Genomic DNA, 23,964 nt, shown 5'->3' with positions numbered 1-23,964 from the left:
GCCCTGTCAAAACCAGGAACACATGAGCACCCACACTGACATCGGCACTTTGTAACCATCGCTATTGCTCTTCCAATTCTTGTGAATATTCAGCTTCCCCACACACACATGAAAAATTAGGCATCACTAAATAAATCCACTTGGTCATATATAAGTCAGAATCATCCACTGGCAAGCATGAAAGACTAATCCTAGCAGCCATGAAAACCTGTCAAATGCTACTGGACCAAATATTGCCTTAACTGGACCATGTACTGATTCACTTTTAATGTCTTTCTGATCCACAGGACACAGATGGAACTCAATATTACTTCAGACAAGGTTTTCTACTGGATTATTAAAGAACAGCCCTGTGCAATTCAGAAGCTGATTAACCCACTGAAACATTTATATTTATAAGATGTGCATACCACTTTCACATGAAACTATGCTGAAAGCAATTTACAACGAACATAGAAAAGTATAGCCTGAATAGAATGCTTGGAACAGAAACCACAGAGGAATACATGAATGTATTTTAATTAAAGAATAACCAAACCCTTCAAATAAGTCCCATCTCCCTGGCCCCTCACCCAGATTGTCACACTATTGATATGTGGTGAAAATTTTCTTAAAGCGTCAGTTTCCCAAAAAGGCATCTTTCTCAAGCAGAAAGCCATGCACGCTTCCTACTGCAAGCACCAGCCTACTGCAACCCAATTCACTTTCAAGCTTCTCATACTTTCAAAGGAACCTACTGCCTCTGCCCCTAGCCTAACTGGAATATACCCATCCCAGCATGAGAAAGAAGGGACTTTGCCCTTACTAGTAATTGCTTCCTCGCTGTAGGAAAGATAAGAGAAATTCCAAGATAGGCAGTTCTATACAGACCAAGCAGCTATGAACAGCAAAAGACATCTTGCAGTCAAACCTGGAAAGTGGAACCATTACTTCCACAACCTCCATATAGCTACTCCAACTAACCAAGACTTCCTTTTCACTACAGGCAGGTAGCACAAAATTGCAGGGATGACGTCAGGAAGGCTACAGCTGAGAACGAGCTGAGGTTAGCAAGGGATGCTAAAAGCAACAAAAAGGCTTTCTTCAGCTATCTGCATAGTAAAAGACAGAGGAAAGAAATGGTGGTTCAGCTATTAAATGAGGATGGCGAAATGATAACAGATGACAAACAAAAGGCAGAGGTGCTCAATTCCTACTTTGGCTCAGTCTTCTCCCAAAAGAGGGTCTATGACCCCACTGGCAAAGGCGAAGTACAGGCTGAAGGGGCAGGATTGCAGCTTGAGATCGATAGGCATGTGGTCAAGGAACACCTAATTAATTTGATTGAGTTCAAATCTCCAGGGCCAGATGAACTGCATCCCAGAGTAATAAAGGAACTGGCAGAAGAACTCTCAGAACCACTGTCTATTCTCTTTGAGAAATCATGGAGGACGGAAGAAGTGCCAGATGACTGGAGGAGGGCTAATGTTGTCCCTATCATCAAAAAGGGTAAAAAGGAGGAACCTGGGAACTACAGACCAGTCAGTCTGGCATCAATCCCTGGGAAAATTCTGGAGCAGATGATAAAGCAATCAATCTGTAAGCACCTTGAAAACAATGCAGTGATTACTTGAAGCTGACATGGATTTGTCAAGAACAAATCCTGCCAGACAAATCTGATCTCATTTTTTTATCAGGTCACCTCCCTTGTGGACTGTGGGAATGCTGTGGTCATAATACACCTTGACTTCAGCAAAGCTTTTGACAAAGTGCCCCATGATATCCTGATGAGCAAACTAGCTCAAAGTGGGCTAGATGAAACAACGATCCGGTGGATCCACAGTTGGCTACAGAATCGGACTCAAACAGTGCTTATCAATGGGATCTTCTCAAACTGGGGAGAAGTAACGAGTGGGGTACCGCAGGGCTCAATCCTGGGCCCAGTGCTCTTCAACATTTTTATTAATGACTTGGAGGTGCAGGTGCAGGGAATGCTGGTCAAATCTGCAGATGACACAAAATTGGGCAGGATAGCTAATACCTTGGAAGACAGAAACAAAATTCAAAGTGATCTGGATAGACTGGAGCACTGGGCAGAAAACAACAGAATGACATTTAATAGGGATAAATGCCAAGTTCTTCACCTAGGAAAAAGAAACCAAATGCACAGTTACAAGATGGGGGATATGTGGCTCAACCACACTACAAGCGAGAAGGATCTTGGAATAGTAGTCGATCACAAGCTGAATATGAGCCAACAATGTGATGTAGCTGCAAAAACGGCTCTTTAATGCTTTAATTAATGCTCTTTTGTGCTGCATTAATAGAAGCATAGCTTCCAAATCCCAGGAAGTACTAGTGCTCTACACAGCACTGGTTAGGCCTCATCTGGAGTACTGTGACCAGTTCTGGGCACCACACTTGAAGAAGGATGCAGACAAGCTGGAGAGGGTTCAGAGGAGGGCAACAAAGATGTTCAGAGGACTGGAAACAAAGCCCCATGTAGAGAGAATGAAAGAACGGGACATGTTTAGCCTTGACAAGAGAAGACTGAGGGGAGATATGATAGCGCTCTTCAAATACCTGAAAGGTTGTCACAGAGAGGAAGGCCAGCATCTCTTCTCGATCATCCCGGAATGCAGGACACAGAATCATGGGCTCAAGTTACAGGAAGCCAGATTCCGGCTGAACATCAGGAAAAACGTCCTGACTGTTACAGCAATACGACAATAGAACCAATTACCTAGGGAGGTAGTGGGCTCTCCCGCACTGGAGGTATTCAAAACGAATCTGGACAGCCATCTGTCGGGGATGCTCTGACTTGGATTCCTGCCTTGAGCAGGGGGTTGGACTCGATGGCCTTGTAGGCCCCTTCCAACCCTACTATTCTATGATTCTATGATGCAAGCAATAATCTCTATAGGTTAGCAACAATGATTCTGATTCCAGATGTGCCACATTGTAGAGGCACAGTAATGACTACTAAGGTCTCAAATAGTCAGCCATGTTTTTAACACTTGTCAGCACCACCAGTGTTATGTTTCTGCTGATTGTACTTACACTGCTAAGCATTGCAGTTGTTATTTTCCATGACTAAAGGCTCTCTAATTCTACATGAGCTTATTCTAGTATATCTAGCCTAATGATCAGAGGAATTATGTACTGAAGATGTCTATTTACTTATTACATTTTATATCTCGTCCTTTTTCCTCCTTAAGGAACCCAAGGTGGCATACATAATCCCCCTCCTCCTCCTCTCCATTCTATCCTCACAACAACCTGTGTTGTCTGTCACTGCCCAAAGTCACCCAGTGAGATTCTATGGCTGAGTGGGGACTAGAACTCTGATCTCCCAACTCCTAGTCCAACACTCTAACCACTACACCACACTGGCTCTCAGTGACAAAAAAAAAGTAATCTATGTTTATTTTCTGTACCAGTGCCAGTATTAGCTCAGTTTGTTAAGTTTGATGTGGCATGATCTACCATGGAAGTGATTCATAAAAGCTAGGTCTCAACTAGGTTGAAGTAGTGCAGAAGCTTCAGCTACTGGGTGGTATGGAAATGCAATAATAAATAAAATGCAACAAATATCTGCACCTCTGGCTACCAGGTACCCTTTGCAGATGGAAGATTGCAAATCACCTGGTAGAAGACACCTGCTCCATCTGCATCCCCTTGTCCTCAGTACGACCTAAGAACAAGTAAATCTGCATAGGATGTCTTTATAGTTGAAGACTTAAACATATCTTCCCAAAGACTCTTCATTGCACAGGCTACACAGACCCCGTCATTTATCATATTATTTCCCCAGGTATCATACATGGTACTGTTAAGATCCCCTACAAATGCAAACACGACCTCTTAGACAACTTCATCCCCACAAAGGTCTGGGTTGAATGAGATAAGTTATTATTTCAGAGAGGTTCGGCTAATTTTTGTGAACCACCCAGAGAGCTTTGGCTATTTTATTTAATATTTTATTTTATTTTGCTCACAGTATAGACATGAATAAATAAATAAAATGTTGACACCCCCAAATCCAAGCTTTTGGAGGCAGTCATGAACAAAAGGCTGTTCCTGTCCTGCATGTAGAAAACCAGCTCCCTAGTTTAAGAACTGCTCTTCATATTTCATTTTTTCCCTGTCTACACTTCTCACTTTTGTAAGAATTCCATGTAACTGTTAGGAAGCTGCTGTTGTTCAACCAAAAGAGAGAAGAGTGCTTTACCGATACACACACTAAGAGGAAAATGCAGTGGTTCAATTACAAGTGCCTTTACAGACTTCAAAATGTTCTAGCCATATAAAAGGTGAAACAATTCTACCACTTCAAAAAGGCCATGTCTTTTCTAAACAGTCTAAAATTTTAATTGTATTTTACATGTGTTAATAAAACGTTTCTATCCCTCAGTTAATGCCAGCACTGCTCAACTTAGTAACAGATCCATGCCGAAACTGGACATATATCCATTGAGGAATGGACAAAATGTTCTAATAGATAAGAGCACGAATGGTTACAGGGTTGAATAATCCCTTAACCAAGTGCCATCCTGTGCCCACCCCCACCAGCTTATCTTAATGGCAGGGAGCAGAAGGCAAATTGCAGTCACTATCTTTGACAATGCCCTGCAACTTGAGTCATTCCAGGGAATTATGGGGGGATATGGTTGGCACCTCAAAAACATGGAAGCTGCCACATCCCCCCCCCCCCAACTCAGCTTCCAGGACATTGTTGGAAACAAAGATGGTGGCTTTGAGCTGGTGCTGCCAGTAGGAGGGGCATGAGTTTTTAAGGCCTCCAGGACAAGCATCAGAGGTAGGTCCTGCCAGGGCACTAAGCTCCTAGAAATTGCCAAAGGGCATTACAAGGCCTGGACAAACACATTAAGCGGTATACACTTATCCCATTTCTCACTATACTTGAGCCCACACCACACAGTGACACATCGAACCAAGTCTGCCAATATATACTGTCAAGCACAAACAAAGCCACACACCACTGAAGAACAGACAGGGCTACTTTCTCGTGGCGTATCATCGAAGCCCAGCATCAAATGAACAAATGAACATTAGTAAGCACTAAATGTATGATGTGGACTCCCACAGAAAGTGTACCCACAGAGCTTGGACACTGTATGGATGCATGCACCAGTCCACTAAGAAATAGCCCTGTGGGTACTTGTTTTATGAAAAACTGCCCCCAAATCAATATTCGGCCAGCTTTAGAAGTCTCAAAAATGGCCATAAAAAACTCTTCTAATTTGTTGAAATTTTGGTGTAGAGATTCTGATGCAAGGAAATCCCATGTAAACATCCAGCTTTATTGTACGTACACATGCTAACAGAGAACAGGAAAGCCCTTCACTTGATGTTAACATTTCCAGCAGGACAGCTGATGCAGAACAAAAATGCAGAAAACTTCAAAGTAACTTGCTTGGCTAGCAGTGCGGACTACACGGCAGCCCAATACTTCAACTACTGCATTGAAAATAGCCTCTTTTATGCACTTGCGTTTTCTCCAACTACTGTAGAACTCTCACATGGTGAGAGTTAAAATAAATGAACCCCTGACCCACAAGAAGATTACACACACCATCTCTATATCCCATAGGAAAGCTGGAAGTGTCACTTTGCACAGATGCCTCCAGCTGCAGCAGATTCTAATTTGTACTAATCCCTAGCAATGTTGGTATTCCTTGTTCTCTTAATGCCATTACCATCATCACCTCTTCCAATCCAGTTTACACACTTTCTTTACCAACAAATGGAAGGAATTTGCTTCGCTTTTCAGTATAAGATTGCCTTGCTTTGTACCACTGCCTGTCAGAAGGTTTAAAAGGCATCCAGGATCTTAGTTCACTCAGACAGCTTCACTTTAACAAGTCTGATTTCATCTGAGCTTCAATCCTTCTCCCACATTTGGATGCATTTTTTTTCATGGAAATGTTTTTTAATTAAATTAGTGTGAATGCTTAGGAGTCTATACTATTAGCAGTCATGTAAGTTAGCTTCCTGCCCCCACCCTTTTAAGAATTTTTTGGTTCAGAAGTATCAATTTTATAACGAATTCAATGTTACGTATTTATACAAATTATAAATGATTATTTATCATCACACTAACAAATGTTACAAGGATAACACAATCGAATCCATAAGCTATATTCTAGCAATAAACTTATGTCAGTTATCATAAAAGGAATTATTTGTCTTCCTTCTCTCAATTTCACTGTTTCCTTAATCATTTCAGTAATTTTCCCCAAACTCACTTCTCAGTCTTCTGTAGTAGATGCATTTACAGACCTTTTACCATTTCACTGTTTCTATTTGTGCTGCCATTAAGTTAGCAACCACTTTATCATCCTCTTTGCTAATAATATTATTTATTTTATATCACCTTTCCACAAAACTCACCAAGGCAGTGTGCAGGAAATCAAAATAAAATAGTAACAAATAAAAAACAATAAAATCATTTTAAACCATTAAACACATTAAAAGCAATTTAAAAGGCCAGATTAAACATCTAAATATCCCAGCAGAATAGTAAACAGGTCTATGCATAAGGAATATCCCACCAGCTCTTCAATTACTGAGACTGCTTGGATTCAAAAATCTGAAAATGCCTCAGAATCCCAACAATGCTTAAAATCTGCCCCTACCAATCCAAAATATAGCCTGGAATATTATATATCTATCAAATACTATCTGTACATTACTTTACAGTGGTTTTCTTTTTGGCTACCAGGTAACTGATATTTGGAACTATTCTTTTAAAAATGTAACTTCTTCAGTTGTTGTAATATCTAAGTATCTTTCTCCAGCTTCTTGTAAACTACCATACTCACAATCTTACAGATATTAATAACCTTTATATTAGTATTTGCTCTTTTAACAAGATTTAGTCATTGAGCAAAAGGCATTGATATTTATAACCTGTTCGAGATAAGGCATTATTTGGAAAAACTGAAATGCATGAGAATGCACATGCTGCATTTGTTATTCACCTCTGTATTAAGTATTAAATAAAATCACATTCCTGAAAAGTACAAATGACTCCCATATCTGAAAACTGACTAGTTCTCCAGATTAATTAAAACATCTATTATTAAAAATTGAGGCTAGCGGTAACAATTCAGAATTAACAAACTCTTAAAAACTATGTTATCTGCTACCTTAAGTAGCAGCCATGGGAGGGATCGTAATAGGACACAAATACTATATGGAAGAAGGACATGCAGCTCTAATTTTTTTATGCTGTATTGTTTTTATTGTCGGTTTTTTGTTAAATTGTTTTTAACTTTTATGCCACCTAGAGTATTTTGTATATAGGCAGGTTATAAATTGAATAAATAATAATAATTTATCCAAAGTCAAAATCAATACAAAGTTATGAAAATATGTTTTTATATCACATTCCTCTTTTCTTTTCCTGTTTCTGGATAACCAGATACTGATTCTGGACACTTTACCTTCTGAAATGAAGGTGGTTATTATTCTAAGCTACATTTTATATGTTTTGATAGAATATATATTGGGGATCAAATGGAAAAATCATTTTTTGGCTGCAATCCTCCTATATATGATATTCTGTATTTAGTCCATTGATCCAGATTCCCTTTAAATCTCACTGATTAAAGGACTGTAGTTATTTGCAAATAAATCTCTAGAGCTAGAAGTGATTTTCATCCCCAAATAATTTATTGGAGTTGATTTCTAAGAAATTTATAAGGAAAGCATTTATCTCTCTCTCTCTCTTTTTTAACAGCTATAGGATCAGTTCTCAATTGGTTGTTAATCCAGAGAGAAGTAAACTCATTAATTAGTATTGGAGTTTTTGTTTATTTTAAAAGCCTAAGTCTCTACTGTATCAATCAATTGTAGGCCTTTTAAATAAGAATACTTCACCTTCCAAGATAATCTATTATAAAAAGGATTCCCCGTTACCCACTGAACCATGATTGGTACATGGTCTACACATACTATTACCCCAGTAATATAATCTATTAGTTGTATTACAGTGAAGATGAAGGAAAGACAAAAACGCAGACCAGGAACAAACCATTCCTGAATAAAAACCATAATCTTGTACATACATTTTGTGATCTCTGGATCACAATGGTTGCTCCTGTAAACGTTCAAAAATTTTTTTTTACTGGATTTGAAATCCCCCCAATGATAGAACTGCATCTGCCTGGAGTTGAACTGAAAACTGCACTTTAAAAAATCTTTTTGCAAGACTATTAGTTTAATTAATTAGCTCTGCACAAAAATATTTAAAACCTGTGTTAGGTTCATATACTAATCCCATGGTAATTGTGCTCCTGTATTCTCTGCATCCATCTTTTCAGTGTTGCCTGTATAATCTCAGTGTCTGCCCTCACTAGGGTTGCTATTCAAGATCATCAGCCAAATGCCACAGAACACAAAATACACAGTAGACCGCAAATACATGATTTTTTTAAAATGAAGAACTAAGCATTGTTCAAACATGATTTTTTTTAATGAAGAACTAAGCATTGTTCAATATCTTCTATTGACTGTACAGAATATGACCAACCTTTACTTTTTTCAGACTAACTATCTTACAATCCCATGCACACTTATATAGAAATAATATCCATGGAACAATGGGATTTTAGAATAAATATGCAACGGACTGGACTGTAAGTGAAAGCAATTATCTACATTTTCTCCAAACTGGAGTCAGGGAATTGTTTGTAAGAAACAAAAGTAGCTTGAGAGAGGCATCACTTCACACACACACACACACACACACACACACATTTCTTTTAACTCACTATTGCCTTTGGTCAAACAGATTTTGCAGGTTTTTAAATGCAAAGCCTGTTTGATCAGAGACAACAGTGGGATGAGTATATACACCAAGAGCAGTGATCCTTCTTTTAAACTGTCTATAACTCTCTAAAAAGCCTTCTTGTCCCCATATAGCATAAGAACTAGTCAAATAACAGTTCCTATGCTTCTTTTTATCCTAGAATTCCTACCTTATAGAATGCATTATTTATCTGACCCCCTTCACAACACAGCTGGTATGCTCCTATTCTGCACTGATTTTTTTAGTCTGCTTTTCAGTATTTGTCAGGTGGAGCCAAGCAGAAGCAATCCAACAGCACACATCAGCATATTGTTATGAAGGGTAAACGAAGATTCTCCAGAATCCTGGCTTAGTGTTTTAAGCAAACCAAGCCATTATATACATTAGTGCTGTAATTTGATGCACCATTGTTTGCCGCTTGGGATATACATGTTTAAATACACACGACAGCCCACCATGGCTTAATTTACCCATGGGGGGGCTGTCACATTGCGTCGGGCACCCATGGGCACCATTTTTGCATGGCATCTGTGAACATCCAGCTTGCTGTGACTTGCTGTCTTGTGTGAACCCAGACAGCAGGGGCTGTTTGAGGATTAGACAACCCTCAAATAACCCTAAAAAGCCCTGGATTATTTGACAGTTGTCTAACCCTCAAAGAACTCCTGCTGCCTGGGTTCACACAACACAGCAAGCCAGGCATCATGCAAAAATGACACCTGCAGACTCCTGGCATAACTTAACAGCCCCCATAGGTAAATTAAGCCACAGTGGGCAGTCGTGTCATGCAAACCAAGTCACTGTCTAAAATGATCTTTTGATATCACTAGCTTATACAGATTTCTGTTCCTTGCATTTTATTCTTAATTTTGTTATTCACTGAAATTATGAGGAAATTAGTTATATATACTATTATGGTAATTATCACTGTCTGTACTTTTTGCATTTCAATTTCCTCTGATAGGGATGCTGGAGAAATTCAATATGGACTAAAATGAGTTTGGATCTCTAAGAATCTGACCTGCAGACCAGCCTCCTCAGGTCACATGGAGTCCATGGACTTTCATGTTTGTTTTTAACTTTCCTGAAATGTATTCAAATTTATTCGTAGGAAAACATGCACATTTCAGCTGAGACTGGAAAATATACGTGGGGAAAAGCTGAACTGAGTAGGGGACAATACATTAAGTGATACTGAGAGCCAGTGTGGTACAGTGGCTAGAGTGCTGGATCGAGGGTCAGGAGATCTGGGTTCTAGTCCCCACTCGGCCATGGAAGCTCACTGGGTGACTTTGGGCCAGTCACAGACTCTCAGCCCAACCTAACTCACAGGGTTGTTGCTGTGAGGATAAAATGGAGAGGAGGATTATGTACACCGCCTTGGGTTCCTTGGAGGAAATAAGGCAGGATAAAAATGTAATAAATAAACAGTTACACACTAATGTAAATTACGTAAATTGCTGCAAACCATGTTATGGAATTATTTGTGTATTTTTCTGCAGAACGGGGAAAAACATTCAAATCCACCTGTGAACAGATGCTGGAGCAAACGACACCACACAATCCACAAAACACACATGGGATGGATTTCACAAAATCTGGACATCCCTACCTTCTGAACACAGTTTACATCCCAACTGTAGGTCAATCCACCAATTTGGGGTCCAATAAAGTGGACAGTATCCATGAAAGCTTATGCCAGAATAAGTTTGTTAGTCTATAAGGTGTCCCAAGACTCTTTGTTGTTTCTGTTTATATCAAGAGATCTTTCAGCACTAAGAGGTTACTACAAAAAATACTATGAATAAATAGTGGGTGAAACTCCGGGGGTGGTGGGAGATTTGGAAATATCAGGTGGTGAATGGGATAGGGGCCCATTATTTGCCACTATTTCACTCCTATTTCCCCCTTCCAAAATAGCTTTGCTAAAAATATGTTACGTAAGCTCCTACACTTTCTTCAATGGTTATATATAATATATATTACACATACAGTCCACCAAATCTCTTTTTAAGTCTCAAAGGGGGAAAGGTGAGAAGTAAAGCTATGACTGGGGGAAGCAAGTTGTGTACCAACTTTAATGAGTTGGTACACAGCTTGGATTTTATTTATTTATTTACCAAAGTTCTCTGGGCAGTGCACAAGACAAAACTTAAAACCGTGACATACAATATCATAGCAATGCATAATATAAGAACCCATAAGTTTAAAACAGAATAAAATAAAAGTAGGATCCAAAATAAAAGACAGCAGCAGTGCACAGCACTAAAAACACACTAACACAATTTTGATAACTGAAAGGCTAGAAAGACTGGGAAAATAAAAAGGACTTCATCTGGCACTGAAAAGACCATAATGCAGGTGTCAGATGAACCTCTCCAGGGAGGGCTTTCCAAGGTGACACCACTGAAAAGACTCTCTCCTTAGTAGCCACCTTCCTCACCTCATTGGGTGGGGCACTCTTGAATTACACTTAAAACACTTTCTGGCAGTATGGGCTATTTCCCAGAAAGCCTGCTTGCAGCAATCTACATGGAACAAGTTCACGAAAGGCTGCGGGGAGGGCAAATGGCTAGATCACATCAGGCACTTTCCAAATCCCCTAAGGCACACCACATATACACAAACTAATTTGTGAGATCAATATACAGAATTCACTTTCCCACAGAAAGCTGGTTTCAGGGCTATTCCAGATGATGAAATAAGATCCATTTTATTAGCTCTCATCTAACTCTAGTGGTGCAATAGAGCATTCCCTTGTTGGGCACAGGAGAGGGGAAGCCATACTGCCTGTTCACCACTCTTTAAGGCTCCCTGTAGCACAGGAGAGGGCAGGACAAAAAACTAAGAACTTAGTTGAAAGAACTAAGATTAAAGGGGGAAACCTGGGCATGAAATAGCATAGCACAGCCATGAGGAAAGAGGGGTTCATTTTGTTGTTGTGAAAAACTACATGGATGGCATCCACAGGTACTTTGTGCAAGCAGAAAGGCACTTCGGTTCGTGAAAGGCCAGCCCACCACGTCTGCTGCAGCCCCCCCGTTTGCCCATTAGTACCCCTTTCCCAAGGATCCCCCAACCTGCAGAAGAGGCTTTTCAGGTAACTTTGGCTACTTCAGCTAACTAGCTGCCCCATAATACCAGGTGGTACTTAGCATCTAAATTAGTAAAAGTAATTTGAAATAAAAGTTTAAAATGCAAAATATGCCCTTTGTCCTGCATAACATCATGGGCACTAGGCAGTAAACATCTTGTGATGCTTGCAAGCACATTCCACTTCAAACTGCAGCAAACCTGATGGCTTGGGGGAATATCACATTTCTCTAACAGTCAAATACTCCTTTTGGAGTGCTGGGAAATTACCATTTCCCCGTAATACAAGCACTACATTGACAAAAGATGTTTGGCCCTCCCACAATCCAACAGCAACTACCCAATAACATGATCACCTGGCCGTGGGCCTAATAATACTAACGTATCATTTCATGCCAGAATATATAGATGGGCACACAATGCCTTTATGTAGACACATGAAAGAACATCACAAGTAGTAGGATTAACAATTTGTTATAAGAGGTTTTATACAGTTTGATCACAATACAAAAGCATTTTTTTACTGAAGCGAAACTAGCTAGCATGTATGATGAGCAATAATGAAACTTATCCTGTTTCTTTGCGTCCTTGACAGCGCCAAGAAATTCAACAACACAAGTTCTCCAGTAGGTGTTCATGCTCATCCTTTTCAAAACAGTTACTATCCAAACAACGTTTCTAGGCACAAGTATGAAATACAAGTTAAAACTCTCAGGAAAATCTGCAACTTTCTGGCAAAATGAAAAAGATATCTAGTTGTTATTTTAATATTGATGGGCAATGAGCCACTACTCTTTACTACTAATTATAAGCCCACATTTTGGCTGGCTTTGATTGCTGAGTCCATTTTTTGGTTGCCAAGATTTTGCCCCTCCCTTTCAGTTCAAGTCCTATTGTAGCCTTCCCTAACATGGTGCTCTCCAGATGTTTTGGGTGACATCTACCAGCACTACTGACCATTGGCCATGCTGGATGGGGCTGATGAGAGTTGAAGTCCAAAACATCTGGAGGACACCAGGCTGGGGAAGGCTGTCCTATTGTGGTCAACGTGGATTTTCCTCCAAGATGTACATAGAATTGCAACCTTAATTCTTGATGTCATGCTGCACCTTTGCTGGAGGTCAGGGACAATCTCCATTCCCCTTTCCAGTACTAAACTTTTGGCTCTGGGGGAGATGAGCAGGGCTCATCTTAGCACTGACCAGCTGAGGTGTTCTGAGCATCTTGGCTGCCCAGTGCCCAAATGGCTAGCCCCAATATTCCCTTCTGGGGCTAGAAGGAAAAGCTAGGACTTGTTTTGGTAGTGGCCGGCAGAGACATGCTGAGCCCTACCCTTCCTCTCTAGCTTGGAGATGAAAGGGGGAGGGGGCAGAAATCTTAATTGTTCTTGCACTGAGCTCTTGAAAGCTCAACTGCAGAACAATCCCAGCCCTGCTTCTAGCTTCAAGTAACCTGTTATGGAACCTTGCTATTAGATGTGTAAAAATGACTTATTTTACTTCCCCAGCTATTTTGCCCATGAGTACATTTACAGAGATAATGTATTTTAATATGTTTTAAAAAATAAACTGAAACAGAGATATTCCCAAATATTTCATTAAAGGGATTGTTTTCCCCCTTTGGGCATCTTGTGAGTCAAACTAGTTTTCACTCTCATCCCTTAGTCTACAGCACCCTCTCATTCTTTTGCAAGGCAACACTCCCCTGCTCCTACTGCCAACAGTCTAGCACAGTCTTCCTCAGCCTGGTGCCCTCCAAAGTCCATGCTGGCTGGGGATGATGGGAGTTGCATTCTAACACATCTGGAGGGCACCAGGGTGGGCAAAGCTAGTCTAGCAATCTACTGCCAAGGTTCTCACATCCAACCGCTTTCCATGTTTTCATACACTGATACATAGCATTAAGAAACATTTAGTTCTATGTTTTCACTTTGTGTTCTATACGGTAATGACACATCATAGACCAACAATGATGGGCAATGGATGAAACCCTTTAGGGAAGACATGTATTTAGGATAAACAGGTCAGATGAACTCAGCGTTGGTTGAAATCTCAAGGTATATCACTGTAACTTTAGACCAGGGGTGGGCAACACGTGGCCCACATGCAGCCCCCTGTCCTTTTTGCTGCTCTTGCTGCAAACCACACTGCTGGGGCTTCCGGGAGTGTGAACCTTTTTTGTGGCCCTTGCTGCAAACCACACCGCTGTGGCTTCCAGGAGAGTTATTTTGTATTAAAACAAGGCACACATCCTCCATGGGCCTTGTTTTAAAGGGAAAATGCATGGGGGGTGCAATGTGGCAGCAGGGTGTATGTGTGACCCTGGTAGATTCCAGGGGGCATAAATTGGCCACCAGACCCTCAGATGGTTCCCATCTCTGCTTTAGACATTAATGTGAACATGTAATACATAAGTCTTGCCCAAACAACATAAGCATCTTGCTATCCACATTTGTAAAATTAGCCACCTAGCAATTTATAGGAAGTTTTGTTCTTGAAAAGGTAGCCGATATATGCATGAAGGACACAAGTCACCAAAAGTGATTTGAGAAAACCAGAGCAACTTATTGCATTCAATGGAATTTACACAGAAAGCTCAGTACAAGAGCTCATAATTTTGTTAGTGCACATACAAGACATAGTGCTATCCCACTCTGAACAAACATCATCTTAACTGTGGAATTTTCTTTTTTCTATGTTGTTCAACATAGTATATTTGAATCACAGTTACACAAAGGACTATGGTTGTGACTTTCAATTAGTTCAAATGATTAGTTGCAAACTAGAATTTGTTCCTACAGTAGCCTCCCCACAATACTTCTTTGCCTGGATCTTTACAGCTACTAAAGGGGGAGGGGGCAAAATATGCATCCTAAATAAGTAACTTCCCAATAGGGCGTTTATTTATTTATTACATTTCTGTACTGCCCAATAGCTGAAGCTCTCTAGGAGGCGTCACAGTTTGCTCTACTTGATAAAGGATGGCTGTTTTCTTTAATTAACAGGTATTAATTGGGGTGGTCATGCCATTTGTGGTACCAACTGATAAGATGTAACTGCATATCTGCCTACAGGTTGACCAATTATTTCAGCTGTTTGTTTTGCACATGTATTGCTAAGAGCAAAGTTTCAATACTGAAATAGGCCTGATCAGTGTTTGAAGAATAAGTGTTCCCACTCAGTTATTTCCATTTCAATAAAAGTTTCAAGTACAGTGTAAGCAGCACCAAAATATAAAGAAGAAAATATATAAAAAGGATCAGGAGGCAGTGAGGGACCAAATCAAACTAGCTCTCTTGCCCCAAGGCTCGCTCCTCCATGCATTTATCTACATCCACAACATATATTAAAGCAAACAACTTTTAAATCAACTTTATGCAAGAGAAAAAGGAATGCCAAAGATGCTTACCCAGTTCAGAAACTTATTCAGCAGCCCCAGCCACTGAATACGAGTCTAAAACATCTATGTGGAATTTGGCTTCTTAACCAGTATTTATACAGCACCATCAATGTACATGACATGTTAACAGAGTGCACAAGGACTGCCTAGAGAGAATACAATCCATAATTCAACACAGGGGAGACACAGAAAGTAGAGGCAGGAGTAAACAGGCAAAGAATGTGCATCATTTCAAAGAGCCATAGCTCAGTGGAAGAGTTCATGCTTTGTCCCAGGTTCAATCCCTGGCCTCTCGAAGTTGGGCTGGAAAAGTGCCTCCCCCCCAACACTGGATAGCGGCTGCTAATCATTGTGTAGACAGTACCGAGCTAGATGGACCATGATATAAAGCATCCTCCTATGCCCCTAAACAAAAAGAGGAACTTGTAAAGAGCCAGACCAGCCTGCTCCAACCTGGTGCCCTCCAGAAGTTTTGGACTACAACTCACAGCATTCCTGACCACTGGCTATGCTGACCAGAGATGGATGTCAAAAACATCTGGAGAGCACCAGGCTGGGGAAGTCTGAGCTAGACAGTACACAACTGTTTGGGTTTTTTTTCCCCTGTGGCACATAGCATCATTCTTTAATATGGCTTATATTTAATTATAAAACACTGGGATGCATCCTGACTAACATGAGAACACCATTCATGCAATGGGGCTTTCCTGCCTGCTCCACTGCATTCCCCCCTGTGCAAGACATCCTTTGCTGATTTCTGCAGATTCTCATTTGCAGCCCCTCCCTTAACCATTCCAGAGACTACCCTTTGGAGTGGCTTTCGGGGGGGGGGGGGGGACGACACATGAGGCTGCAATGGGGAGTAGGGGCAGGGAAGCCACACTGTATGAGTAGCGTTCTGTTCACACTCCTCTGGATCCAACCCACTGGATCATTTTTATTCAGAACATGCATTTAGTCAGTTACCATTCTGTTTAAACAAGAATGGACATAGAAGTCTTCACTTGATTAAAGAAGGAGCTATAAAATATTACAGCGAATTGGGTATTGACACATGTGTGGGATAGATGTCATTAGGAAAATTTCTTATAAGGTAACTATTGGGGGAAATGAAGAGAAAAGTGAAAGACTGATAAAATAAATAAAAATATAAAATAAATAAAAATATATTCAAAAAAAAGAAAGAAAAGTGAAAGACTGAAATGTACCACAGTTTGTCCCAATTTTAACCAGTGGCCAATCCACTGATACGGCAGGTCATGTTTCTAATTTAAGTGACATGCACCACTTGAAATACTTCATTAGCAGGCATTTTTAATCAGTAGGAGCTGACATTAAAAAAAAAAACACTGAGAAAATCTGACACAAAGTTAGAACAATTAGAAGCAATTTGTGCTCCCAATGAGCAAAGTGGTTCAAAGAGCTCATCCTGTTTACACCACAGGCTAACCAGGTACACATTACGGCAGAGACGCATCAATGGAATCATCTATTTTGACCGTACAATATATGGAGAGGGAAAAGCTACAGTACCTTAAAAGTAAGAAGTGCCACAATTGTCCATCCCAGAGGAAGATACTGAGGCTGGACATTCTGAAGAAACCATTTTGGAACCCACTGCTTTTAATTCAGAATGCTGTTACATCATGACTGAATTCATGTGGCAAGTGAATTCAACTATGCTTTAAAACATAGCACAGATGTCCCACGAACATAGTGAAAGACATACCTAAAAGTTTTATTTACCTCTCTCACTGGACAAATTCATCATGGATTTCACCCCCTCAAAAAAGAGGCCTCATAAAAGTGCCAAAATAAATAATATTGTAGTCCTTGCTCACAGAGATTAATGTATCTCTTCAAGAGGAATGGTAGACTTCAGTTTCTATCTAGTGTTTAAGCCAGCCATCCCAACCTGGTGGCCTCCAGGTATGTCACACTACAAGTCCCATCATCCCCAGCAGCTTATGCAAATCCACTCAGAGGTCAGGAAATTTCTGGTGAAGATATGCCGAGGTTTTTTTTCTTTCCTTTGAAAGATTGCTGACAGATACCTGACTGGGTCAAAGAGAAGCATCCAAAATGTTGACCTCAGTTTTGACTCTTGCTAATATATTATCATATTGGTGGTGGGGTGGGGTGGGAAAGATGTCCATCCCTCTAGTCCTTGCAGTGATTCAAACATAACAATTTCCAGAGAGGTACCTGTGTTAGGTTTGTTGCAGCAAAAACAGCAAAAGTATTGTGGCACCTTAAAGACTATAAAACTGTTAGTCTTTAAGATGACACAAGACTCTTCATTGTTTCAAGTGTAATAATATATGACCTTCTCTTGAAATATTGTGAATGGACTCTTCCCTTGAATCAATTTGGTAAAGCCACCTATACTTTAATGAGGCCTTTGGAATCAGCAAAAAAACCCAAAACCCTGCTTGTGGCACATCACAATTTACTGTCATCAAATGAGTAGATGCAGTGTCACAGCTGAAGAGTGTGGACTAGGAAGTTCCCAGTTCAAATCTCCACTCAGCCAACTCCCCAGGTGGCCTTAGGCAAGCCACTATTCTCTCCACCTCACCCCTCACAATATGGGGAGAATACTACTGATCTACTTTACAGGGCAAGTATAACGACTGCATGAGAAGTATGCTAAGTACTTAGAATATTCATTCAAAATGTGCTATAGAAACACTAAAACTTCAAGGCAGGCCTGGATCCACATCTCACTGACTAAAGTGTGGATGATGGATACAAAGAACAAGGCCTTCTCCATTGCGGCACCAGCCCTTGGAACACTCTGCCTATAGAAGCCTGTATACCCCACCTCCTTCATGCCACTTCATCATTTGATGAAAACAATACTGTTCTTTGCAGGGGTTGAGCTAGGATTGTGGGCGCTCCCTCCTTATGTTGTACTGACTGTTTCTTCATGGTGGGTGCACTGTATTTTTGTTTAAAACAACTGAATATTCATTAATAGAATAGAAAGTGCAGGACATAATTATTTTAAATAGAATTATTTTGAGATAATCATGATGATGCAGCCAAGAAGTCAAGTCTGGGGCCTGTACATGCAGGTTAATATGTGCAAGGACCCCTTCAAACCTTGCTTCCTATGAATGATTTATACACTTGACGAATATAAACACCCAGAGCACAAGTAACCTATCTCTAGCAAGAGCTCTGGATTGTCTGTATATCCTGCTCTGAGCCTGGAAGATGGGATAGGACATATAAGTTTTCCACAAGTATAAACAGAAACTCCATTAGTATACATGCTAAAGAAAAACATTTGCATAAATAGTGAGCTTACTATTTGCCAAAGTTGGCAAATAGCCAAAGATGTTGCACATCCTCCTACACAGGTTCAAGTATTTCACACCCATTCAATATTCCAGGGTGTAAATAATACATTAAGTACAGAATTTCTTGTCTGCTCATCACTGAAATCATCATCACACATCATGAGAAGTTGATTTGACAGAGAGGTTTATTTATTACATTTATATCCCATCTTTTTTCCTCTTGCAAGGAACCCAAGGTAGCATACATAATCCTCCTCTCTATTTTATCCTCACAACAACAACCCTGTGGGGAACAGTTCTGACAACACTGCAATTTTCACCATGTACTTCATTTGGTAGATTGATAGTTCATCCTCCTCTGTCTTCACTACTACTGCAAAGCCCTATTCCCTTCTTTCACCTTTGTCCAAGTTCATCTGATAGACTCTGGGCAAGCATAGCCAATGCCATTTCAGTATCTGTTACAGAAGGTATAGCATCGCTAATACTAAAAAAAACCCTTGAGTTATCAGCATTAGAATTTCTTTACAGCAATCAGATATTTTTCCCATGAAAGTTAGCTTTACCAAGTACTTTTCAATATGGAACTCAATCATTGAGCTGGTTCACACTATCAAATTAAGTCACTGTGGCTCAAATAAATAAGCCATGGTGGCTTGTTTTAATTGGCAGTGTATGCCAGACACCATTTCCCTAATTACCTGCCCAGGCACAGCTTGTCTGTTGTAGGTATATTTGAGGGTTGCTTCCCCCTCCAACAAGCCATGTTGCCCAGGTTTGGACAATATGACAAGCTGCGCCTGGTTGAGTGATTAGGCAAATGGCAGCCAGCATTCACCATGGCTTGTTTACACCACAATCATTGTGCAAACTGGTCCAGTGTGGCAAGGGGCTGCATGCCCAATCACAAAACATTGGATGGGTAGAATTCAGACAATCGAACTAAAACACAGCTTGGGAGATCAATCCTGTGTCCATCAAACAGCGTCGGGGGGGCACAGGACAGTTCGGTTTCCTGGCTCTGAGCCCCAAGACAGGAAACTGCACTCCCCACCCCTTCAGAGAGAACTGCACTGGCTACCTCTCTGCGCTCAGAAAACAGAGCACGGAGATGGGAAAAGGGGGACACTCCCGGGGAGAGGGAGGGGAGGAGACTGGGGTGGCTGCATTATGCCATTTCCTACAGCTGCTCCAGCCTCCTTCCCTTGCCCTCCAAGGCGTCGCTGCTAGATAAGCAAAACTGCCTGTCTAGCAGAAATGCAGGGCAGCTGGAGCATGGAGCCACTGCTCTCTTCCCACCCTGCACTGGATACTCAGGAGCTTCCGAGTTCGGAGGCTGTCAGCTACCTGGATAGGATTGCACCCTAAATATGATTGCACCCTAAATATGATTGCACCCTAAATAAAAGAATATATTCTTAAAGGGAAGTTTCTACGAGATCAGATTACAAACAATACACAATCAAAATTCTTGGACCAACAGATATTCTGGTTTATTATGCTGCTAGAAATTTTTCAAGTGCCAGAATTCCACAAGTGCTCTGTAAAAGTCATATTGGAATATCACAAGGACTTTTTAGTATTGTATCATTTACTTTAATTAGAACTCTGGGTGTCTCAATCCAATTTGCAGAGTACATCCCTGCCCTGTAGGTAAGAGGCATTGGACAATTTACAGGGGATGGGCAGACAGTGAAATCAAGGCTCAAATACAGACTTCAGCAAAGCAAACTTGGGACAGGTGTGCCTTATTTCCTTTGGTTATAAAAAGGGGAATAAGGACCCTTCTCAAACAACTGTGAAGAAAAACATGCAATAAGGCAGGGGTAGGAAACCTGGAGTTCTTCTGGATTACAATGCCCATTAACTCCAGCCAGCATGAAAAATGATCACAAGTTAACGGGAATTGAAGTCTAAAACATATGGACCGCACCAGGTTGCCTATCTCTGCAATAAGGAAATGTTAAATGCTTTATGGATTAATCAGGCCACAAAATCTAAATAAATAAAAAGTAATGATCTATCTAGAATTGGCTAATCTCATTAATACCAGTCCCTGCTCCCTTCAGAAGCATCCAGAAAGGGACACACTGATCTCTAAGACGTTACTTCCACACAACAGAAAGCAAAGCGAGTATGCATTTTCCATACAATCCACAGGCAAAAATACTAGGAAATCAACAAGCAGATATTTAGTGATAAATACAATTAAGTACTTTCCCAACATTATTCTTCACCATAAGCAGTTTCCAGATTTTATAAGCTTGAGTCAGATCTGTTAACACGTGGTCTACATAATGAAACAGAATGTTTGATGTTTCACACAGTAGTTGGTGAAATTTCTCGCTCAGACACAGGAGTGACTGACACAGAAGCGAAATACACACTTTTTGCAAAACAGCTGTTTCTCCTACAACATTCATTTGCTTCAATTTGAATACAAGATTAAATTAACACTTTTCCCAAATACTTTTTTAGAACACTCATGAAGTACCCCTAAAATAAATGTCACACATGCCACTTCCCATGTTGTACACATTTTGGAATGCATCTTCCTTATCTTAACCTCTCCACCCTGTACAGAAAAGATATGGGAGGAAAGGGATGCCTTCCCAGTTGCAATGAGATAGATTTAATTCAAGTATCTTTTCTTTGCAATCTGGTGAAACTGAAAAAGCATGAGGGGGATGTCGCTAGCGTATTCCTTTTGTTTGCTGGTCCAAGGGCACTAGAGGGGTTGGGTTCTTAGAGGGGATGTGGCAACATTTTAAGCAGAAAAAGCATAAACCTGTGAACTGTCATAAAGAACATTAACTGAAAAGGAGGAAGATTCCAGAGTTGATAACTAAAAGCACTTTGAAATGAACATGCAATTTTTGGCCTATGCAGGCATTACACATCCAAGTTGTGACAATGTGAGAAATACCTAGCAGAGAATGCATTATCTCCCCTGAACTGTTAACACCTGTAAAATTATTACCTACAGAAAAGAAGTTATATAGCCTTCTACTTGGGTTTTTCCTGCCATCGCACCCACCCACCCCCTTCCCGCCCACCCAGCACAACCTCCTTCACTGTTTTATAAACTACTTTCAAACACTACAGTGATTCTGTAGTTTTATTTCATCTCACTAAAACATTTATTTTGAGCGAGTGTCAAGATATTATGTGTCTTTCTCTTTCTAGAGAAAACCCATCAAGATGAAGTCTCCAATGCCAGTTTCCACACACATTCCCCGGGGGGGGGGGGGGGGGCTTTTTTTTTTTTTTTAACAGACTAAAGCTTGATCACTTCTGCTCGGCGCTTGGTTCCAAGACCCTGTTCCAACAGACCACTAACTAGGAATAGAGAGTGTTCTGTGTGTCTTTGTCCTTTATAGCCCATTTTAAACAGGACATCTGTCTCCGTGTCTGGTTTATCCGAAAAGGCGTCTCCCCTAGACAAGGCAGCCCTCTCAGAAGTGGGAAATAGGTCTGTGTGACGACCGTCTGAAGGGAAAGGGGAGAAAAAGGGGGGACAGCCACGGAGCCAGTACAAGCGCCATTCACATGGCCTCCCATGGATTCGGTCCCTGCCTTTCGCCAAATGGTTTGGAAAAGGACTGTGTGTGTGTGTGTGTGTAAAAGTTAATGGTTTTGTTACATAACTTTAGACCTAAACCAAATCCCAGGAAGTCAAGCAGCAGCCTGGCCCTCGCTACGATCCAAGTGGGCCACCGGGGAGACGTCGTAGTCAGGGCTCAGCCCACCTGCTATCGGGGGCCATTTCCTCGGAACCCTCAGGCGGCCGGGTGAAATGAGAGCAGCCCGGAGTGTCCTTCAGCTCAGGCAGAGGACCAGCCCGAGCGCCCCGGTGCCCTTTGGAAAGGGGGGGGGGTCGCGCCGCCGCCGCCACCCAACGCCAAGGCAGGCCCCCGGCGACACCAGCTCCGGAGAATGGGGGCGAGCAGAGAAGCGGCTGCAGCTGGAATCGCAGCGAGCAAGTCAGCCAGCCAAGCCACCCACCCACCCACCATGACACGCGGAGACGCGACCGCGGATACACCGGGGGCAGGCGAGGAAGACAGAGGCGGCCCCGGGGCCCCCAGAGCTCGGCTCCCGGCCCCCGCGCCCTCTCTCCGGCCCCCGCGCCGGCACGAGCCGGATCCCGGCAGAAAGTTCCCGGTGGCCCCCGGCTGAAGCCAGCGCGCCGACTCGCCGCAGGGGCGTCCCGCAAGAGCCGCGCCCCCTCCGCTTCCCTTCGCCCGCCCGCCCGCCCGCCGCCCGGCCGGCCCCCTCCCCGCACCCGGCTCCCCGGCGACGGCACCTGTTCCCATCACCCGCCCGCGCCCGGCACGTTCCTCGACGCTGCGCCCTCCCAGCGCCGCCGCCGGCCACCTCGCGGGCTGCCGAGGCCGGCAGCGGGCGGAGCCCCATCGCCTCGCCGGCCGGTGCAGCCTGACGGGCTGAAGAACTCCCTCCCCGCTCGCTCGCTCGCTCGCTCGCTCGCTCACCGGGGCGCTCGCGGGCTGCGCCGCCGCCTGGCTCGGCGGGGCCCACCCAGGGCAGGCGGAGGCCCCGACCGGGCTGGAATCCGGCGGCTGGAACGCCCCGGGGCGCCCGAGTCCCGGGCTCCACGCTGCTGCGTCAGCGCCGCCGCCGCCTCCCGCCGCGCCGCCGCCCGGCTGCGGGACGGCGACGGCAGGCGCGCCCCCTTCTGGGGCCCGCGCGCGCAAGGCCGGAGGGGGCGGCCGCGGCGCCTCCCGCTGCTGCTGCTACTCCCGCGGCGCCACGAAGGCTCGCGCCCTGCCGCTGCGCTCCCGCTCCCGCCGCCGCCGCGCCGCCGCCGCCGCCGCCTCTTTCTTCGCCGCCGAGCTGCTCTAACTCCCCGAAAGCAGCAGCGGCAGCATCGAGCCCCGCTCTGCTCGGCTCCGCTCCGCTCCGTCCTCCCTTCCTGCTTCCTCGTCGGCAGCCAATCAGGACCCTCCCCACCGCCGTCCGCTCGGCCGCGCCCGCCAATCACGCGGCACCTGGCCCGCCCCCGCTAACCAATCTCCGCGCCAGCCGCCCGCCCCAGCCAGGTCCCGGCGCAAGCAGGCGGCTCCCGGCGGACGCGGCATGGCCACGGCCGCCCAGCGCGGGGGAGGGGCGTCCCCACGCGCGCAGCGGCAGCATCCTCTGCGCCCGCCCCGCCCCGCCCCCCGCCTAACCTGTCTCAGCCCCGTTGTGTGTGTCGCTCTCCCCCATCCTCCACCCCCCGAGCCCCCATCTGCTTCTCCCAGCCCCCCCGGACATGCGTGGGGAGGGGATGCCTTCAGCCCCCCCCGAAACCCACCCCTGCCGCCGCTCTCCCCGCTCGTGCTCACCCCCGCT

The 23,964-nt window shown here is 43.2% G+C and overlaps 1 protein-coding gene across 1 annotated transcript in view; it reads right to left on the bottom strand.

Annotated features, from left to right (window-relative positions):
- The window catches only part of BAHD1 (bromo adjacent homology domain containing 1), an 84,887-nt gene extending 61,326 nt beyond the window's left edge, over window positions 1-23,561 (bottom strand). The window contains exon 1 of the mRNA XM_084845306.1: window positions 23,106-23,561. The gene's annotated coding sequence lies outside the window, so the exon portion shown is untranslated. The remainder of the gene's footprint in view (window positions 1-23,105) is intronic.
- Window positions 23,562-23,964: the final 403 nt, after the last annotated feature.

The sequence above is a fragment of the Heloderma suspectum genome, chromosome 1 (assembly GCF_057233095.1).
Source record: "Heloderma suspectum isolate Gila_16-S chromosome 1, 16-S_ref, whole genome shotgun sequence".
NCBI classification, from domain to species: domain Eukaryota; kingdom Metazoa; phylum Chordata; class Lepidosauria; order Squamata; family Helodermatidae; genus Heloderma; species Heloderma suspectum.
Note: the sequence above shows the minus strand (reverse complement) of the source record. Positions and strands in the feature narration are given on the sequence as shown.